We start from the raw sequence: 6,046 nt of genomic DNA, 5'->3' as shown, positions 1-6,046 counted from the left end.
TTCTTATATAGTGAGATTCTGTGTATTGACCACACCGCCTCTGTTGTGAAATCATTTCTACAAATGTAACGGGTGTTTCTCCGAAGGCTTTAAGTAATATACAAACATCACGTGTGGCAGGAAGCACAATTACAATTCTTGCACTGTATTAGTCAAAAGAGGCAGATATTATTTAAAAGAGAAATCGAAATGAATAATACAACAGTGAACAATCCTCTTCAAATTAAATTATGAATTGGTAACCTTTCTGCGCAGACTGCAATTTACAAATTGTAGTCAGGCAGAGAGCAAGACGGATTCAATTGGAACCTGTTCTTAGGATATCAGTTTCAGATGTTAATTCCTTAACACTGCGACGAAATTCATTGTTTGTACAGTTCCTATCGTGCTCGAATGTATAAAACAGTGTTGTCGTTTCTTTTAAGACCAAAGTATGTTATGCCGTGGTACAACGTCAACATCCTGTAAGAGATGTGACGTCGGCGCGAACATGTAAAATAGGCTCTCTCTTCAGAGGCATGGTGCCGCCATCTAGTAGCGGTGAAGCGAAGTACTGCATCAGGGCACTAACGAGCGCCGAAGGTCAGCGCTTCGCAGCGGAGGCTGCAACGTGGTGCAACGTAGTGGATGCAGTGCAGGCCTTCTGCTGAGCTTACGACGTAGTTTCCGCATATGATGCTTTGTCTTTCACGTCCGATTAGCCGGTGGTGCCTCGTCGCCTACGAAATGGAGCTTCAACATGCATCAACAGTGCTTATATACTGCCCACTACTTCGCACGCGATGGCACGAACTCTGAAAACTGCGGCTCTAAGCTGCGCAGAAAGTCAATGGCCTCGACGGGTGAATCTCGCTTTGCTGCCGTGACAGACAGCCCAGCGTGAAGCAGAACGCCTTCGCGCGTTCGCGGTGCACGCTACGAACTGAACCACTCGCATTCCTGAAGCTGAGCGCGTCGCATCTAAACTGGCTTGCCCTAGACACTGCGGAGCCGTACCTAAATTTTCGTACCTTCGCCGCAGCGACTCGTTAGCAGGAAGCCGCTCGCCAAGCGAACCTGCAACGCCGCATCCGAGCCGCAAATTGTTCGCCTTTCGCTGCACCTAGCCGTGAGTTCACGAATCAAATATGCAACCGCTTCTGTGAAGGCACGTTTCACTTTGTGTTCCACCGATTCCTATGAAAGAGGGATGAACCATATTTTTTTAAGTACGTGGAACCGCATTGTATGTTTATGGCGAACTTGAAGGCAGGCAACAATTTGAAAACGATGTCATCCATAGAATCGTCTGATGGGGATATTCTCTGCAGGTTCACCGCTCACAATTTCTTAATTGCAATGTGTTCCTTAAAATAAGGAGAAACCTAATCAATGAATATTTGTTAATATGTCGATTAGGCATTTCGAATCGTCATGCAAGTAGTGCCCAGCTCAAGGACGAGAATGGCGCGATATCTGCCGCAGAGGTATAAATTCTGACATTCGATCTTCGTCGAAAGCTTACCCGTGCACACCCACAGAACCACTGCTTATTTGGCATGATACGTGCACCCATTTGATAAAGTTTATGAAGCGTTCTCCTATTTCTCACATTTGTTGAAGGCAGAAAAGCTAGCGAAGGAGCGGCCCCGACCTCGAGCTCAGCCGAATACAAGAGCGCGTCCTAATGCCCGTGGTTCGCAATTAGAGGTACCCAGGATACTGATGCATATTAATAATCTCTGCTCATGACAGCTCTACAGAGCCCATCGGTGATAAAGAAGGGTGTCCTTCTTGCTGTCATGTTGTGTTGCGGCGAAAACTAGTGACTTAAACCGCAATATCCATTTGCAAATTTTGTCCTCACTGAGGGCGCTCCGCGCGGTAGAAAGCCGTGATCCTGGGGATGTGCAGCTTCGCCAGGATCGATTTCTCAATATCTTCGTGCTCCCGAGTGAGCGCTCTAGAGCTTTTTCACGCCAGTTGTGTCGCCTCACCCAGCCCAAGTCTTGGGTTTGGCTTTATTGCATAAGATGTTTTTAGCTCGAAAAGTAGGAGTGCAAACTCATAACATGCAGTGATATTGAACTCACAGTCCTTGGTGTGTGGTTGGGGAAATGCTCAGGAGGCGAGGTGTAGGATGCCAGGGCTATGAAGCACGCCGTAGGGAAGGGCTACGTATTCATGTGTCCCGCGATCCTGACGTTTTGTAACGCGCGCTGAAATCTCGACACGCGGGCGTTCTTCGCCTCCATCAGAAAAACAGTCGCCGCAACCGGGATGGAACCCAGGTCCTTGGGCTTAGCATCACAACGTCTTATCCAATGAGCCACCACGGTGGTTGATTCGGTAAACAAATCCGCGCACGTTGAAGGTAACTAAAAAATAAACCCAGTGCACCCCACCCCACACACGATGACAACAGGCAGACCAATACGAACGCGGAGGATAGTTCCCATTAAAATTGCTGTCACGTTTTAAACACGAGACTTTGCCCCGCCAGAACACCCCGGTTAACCTTCGCGGTGCCAAAGAGTAGGCTACGGACAGCCACGGCGGCTCCTTGGCGGCAGTTCTTTTTTGTCCGCAGCAGACTCGCGCGGCGGGATCACGAAAGGTAACAGCGCAGCTGAATGTCCCACTAGCTGAACGGCCACTTTACGAACACTGAGAGTACAGCAGTGATAAAGGCGGAGCGATGTTCCTTCTCGCTCTCTTTTATCCCCGCAGCCAGCGAGCATCTGCGATCGCTGTTGATGGCAGCCCGCGATCGCGGAGCTTGGCTGCTCCGGGCACGGTTGCTGCAGCCTGAGAACTTTTGAACAAAATTGTACATGGGCCCTATAACGTATAACCGTTCCAATGTACTTTTATTCCGATCTCCTGACGTCAAATATGTGTAACCGCTGACGTAAGCATCGGGCGGGGACCGACAGGGTTGTCTCAAAAGACCAATGAAACGCTCTCCTGATTTATAGGAGGTCACTATTATTTGCTTTAAAAGCGAATAACATTGCCTACACTGAACGCCTTGTCTTATCTAATTGGCTGACAAGAGGCGTGGAGCACACTCAAGTGGGCAGGGTATCGATGGGGCCAAGCCAGCGCACTGAAAATTTATAACCGGATGAAGAAGATGGTGTCGGCGTCTGGGACTGGTCCGCTTTTCCTTACATAGCTTGCGGTGGCTGGTAGAAAATCGCGGCGGCACGCAATGGAAGGTTGAGAATGCTGCTAAAACGGATCCTCAGCAAAGAAGAGTCACCACATTGAAGTCGTAAATGTGCCGAAAATGCTCGAAAACGTTACATGGCCGCGCAAAAAGATTTTTGTACGCAAATAAACCCGTGCTCTCCGGCAGGTACGAGTAGCTAGTAACTGAGCGATCGGTGCCGGCCATCTTTTATTCCTTTCGGAACGGGGCAGGCTGCGTCTATTCAGGAAAAAAAATCAATTTTGTTTCGGCATAATAATGCATCTTTAACGCGTACACGTCACTGACGCGGTCAGTTTTCGCGGTTTTGTGACGTCGTATGACAGGCAGGTGAAGTGGGTACAGCCCTAAAGCTTTTGACCAACAGCCGAGGTCTAATTGCCAAAGGCATCGAATCAGAAAGAACTATTGTTCTTTCGCTGGGTCCAATCATGCATAATCAGTGTGTACACGTCATAGTGGACGGAGGCCTATCGTCGTATTCGTGACGTCGCGTCACAGAGAGGTGACGTGGGGGTAGTCCAAAAACGCTTTCGACCAATCGCAGAGAGCTGACTGCAGAATTGGAATAGAAAAGCTTTGAATAGTTTTATGTTATGGGCGCCCCATATCTTCCTTGCGCGGTGATGAATACGGCCAGTAAACCCAAGCGAGTAAAGTGAACGGTGGTTCTCGATGACATGGCAAGAGAGCATGACAGCACGTGCAAGTTGTTGACACCGAAGAAATGCAAACAGCGAGGTAACTGTGAAGGACAAGGCTTTTCATGCACCGGGCGGGAAGCGGGGACTGGTCGCGGCACTCTTCTGCAATCAAGCGTGCAACAGGTGGAAATGTTCGAGATGACGATAGCGTACTGCCAAAACAGTACCAGTAGGCGGACGGCACGTGCCCTCAGCGAAGGCAATGACCTGTCAGATCACGGAAGGCGCAGGGAAGTAGACAATCTGACAACCATATCATGAGCCTGGGTGCCGTCGAGAACCTGGCCGTCTGCGAACATGGTCTAGAGACGAGGCTCACATGACACGAATTCTTGTTAGGGTCAAATCCAGCCTGCTGTATTGCCACTGTTGCTCGAGAAACTTCGCCTTTCATTGTCCATGAACGTCACTACAAGGAACAGGCCTTTATAGACAGAGTCGCGCCACTGTGCAGTGCAAAGAGAAGCTGGACCTCGAAGTGAAGTCCTTGAAGGTGAGCTTGTCAGAAAAAAGGCAGGAGGAGTGGTGACGAAAGACGATGCAGGAAGATGGCTTTCAACGAAAACCGGTTTGAGGTGGTCAACGGACGTGACAGTGTCGCAACCGTTTAAAGAGGTGGTGAATGTTTTCTAGTTGCGAAGGCGAGATTAGGTCCGGCACACGGGGGCTGAAGAGAGCGTTGAGTGGCGTCTACCCGGGCAAACACATATTTATTTATTTATTTATTTATTTATTTATTTGAACCTCAAGGGTCCCTGGCGGGACATTACATGAGGGGTGCATTACATAGGCAGTGTCGTGAAGATAGAGGAATTTAAATTGTGTTTTATAATGACAAGTTCTCTGTTCATTTTTTTATTTGTATTCAGCAAATTCAAAGCTTTGCCCTAAGGTTTTTCAGCAAGGGTGTTTCAAGCTGGATAAATTTGCGCCCCCGCTCACACTGCACATTTCCTTAATTGACAATCGATTCTCTTCAAAGCGAAGCTTAAGCGTCCTCTAAATTTTTTTCTAGCACAAGCTGCGAGCGCTACAGTGGATGAGAGTGCAACAGCAGCTGTTAAACAAAATGTCATCCAATTCCATAATATGCATGATTTGGATCAGTCAGATATTAACATATATGTTAAATGTAATGTTCATTCCCAAAGTCGACAAACCTTCCAGTCACTGCCTTCCTTGAAAACACGTTTCCATGTGAGACATACAAATATTCAGCTGTTCCTAGCTACTTATCAATCACTTTACCATGAAGAGTTTTCATTACAGAACATGTCCTCATTAATACAAACGACTCCAAAAGAATCATAGCCAAGATCATCAGGAGTCACTTTTTTTCCTTGACTTCTGGTAGTATGCTGTCTAGTACAATATTACGCGAACACCTCACTATCATCATCATCATCAGCCTGGTTACGCCCACTGCAGGGCAAAGGCCTCTCCCATACTTCTCCAACTGCCCAGGTCATGTACTAATTGGGGCCATGTTGACCCTCCAAATTTCCTAATCTCATCTGCCCACCTAACTTTCTGTCGCCCCCTGCTACGCTTCCCTTCCCTCGGAATCCACTCCGTAACCCTTAATGACCATCGGTTATCTTCCCTCCTCATTACATGCCCTGCCCATGCCCATTTCTTTTTCTTGATTTCAACTAAGATGTCATCAACGCGCGTTTGTTCCCTCACCCAATCTGCTCTTTTCTTATCCCTTAATGTTACACCTATCATTCTTCTTTCCATAGCTCGTTGCGTCGTCCTCAATTTAAGTAGAACCCTCTTCGTAAGCCTCCAGGTTTCTGCCCCGTACGTGAGTACTGGTAAGACACAGCTATTATAAACTTTTCTCTTGAGGGATAATGGCAACCTGCTGTTCATGATCTCAGAATGCCTTTCAAACGCACCCCAGCCCATTCTTATTCTTCTGATTATTTCACTCTCATGATCCGGATCAGCAGTCACTACCTGTCCTAAGTAGATGTATTCCCTTACCACTTCCAGTGCCTCGCTACCTATCGTAAACTGCTGTTCCCTTCCGAGACTGTTAAACATTACTTTAGTTTTCTGCAGATTAATTTTTAGTCCCACCCTTCTGCTCTGCCTCTCCAGGTCAGTGAGCACGCATTGCAGTTGGTCCCCTGAGTTACTAAGC

Source organism: Dermacentor andersoni, chromosome 3 (genome assembly GCF_023375885.2).
Source record: "Dermacentor andersoni chromosome 3, qqDerAnde1_hic_scaffold, whole genome shotgun sequence".
Taxonomy (NCBI): Eukaryota; Metazoa; Arthropoda; class Arachnida; order Ixodida; family Ixodidae; genus Dermacentor; species Dermacentor andersoni.
Note: the sequence above shows the minus strand (reverse complement) of the source record.